General features: G+C 40.4%; 1 pseudogene; it reads right to left on the bottom strand.

The window, feature by feature from the left end:
* Positions 1 to 139: 139 nt before the first annotated feature.
* Positions 140 to 501, bottom strand: LOC104983634 (annotated as a pseudogene).
* Positions 502 to 661: the final 160 nt, after the last annotated feature.

Raw genomic sequence — 661 nt, 5'->3', positions numbered from 1 at the left:
CAATATAGTGATTAACAATTTTTAAAGATTATACTCCATTTATAGTCATTATAGAATATTGGCTATATTCCCATGCTGTATAGTGTATCCTTGTAGATTATGGATAACAACTGATTATTCATTTATTAAAAATGTTGATTTAAGCATTTGATATGGTGACTTCAGCCTCCATTTCTGATCCAGTACTGATGGAAGTTATCTGTTTGACAACCTTGGAAGGACTGTGCAAGTCAATGAGTCACTTGTGGATCCTCATCTGGAAATGATCTCGAGGTCTTAGAACCTTCACTACAAGGGATTTTCCTTGTAGCTATTCTCAGGGTCTTGGTAGGCATCTGAACACATCCCTTCACTTTTGAGATTCTTTTCTTCAGGCCTCTGATCAGGTCAGCACATACCTTCTCCAGAGGCTTCACAGTTGCAGCTGGTAAGGCAGATCCTAATCTGGTGAACAGCCACTTCTGGGTCCACAGGAGTCTTGCAAGTATCTGTAAGAGCCATGGCTGCCCGAACAGCGGTGAGTCAGGAGCAGGAGCCGGTGGCCTTGGGACACTGTGGCAGCAGCGACTGTGATTTCCTCAAAGAGCTCTTGTAGCTTATTTTATACATAATAGCTTATTTTATACATAATAGCTTATTTTATACATAATAGCTTGTACTT

Source organism: Bison bison, unplaced genomic scaffold (assembly GCF_000754665.1).
Source record: "Bison bison bison isolate TAMUID 2011002044 unplaced genomic scaffold, Bison_UMD1.0 scf7180017844555, whole genome shotgun sequence".
Classification (NCBI taxonomy): domain Eukaryota; kingdom Metazoa; phylum Chordata; class Mammalia; order Artiodactyla; family Bovidae; genus Bison; species Bison bison.
Note: the sequence above shows the minus strand (reverse complement) of the source record. Positions and strands in the feature narration are given on the sequence as shown.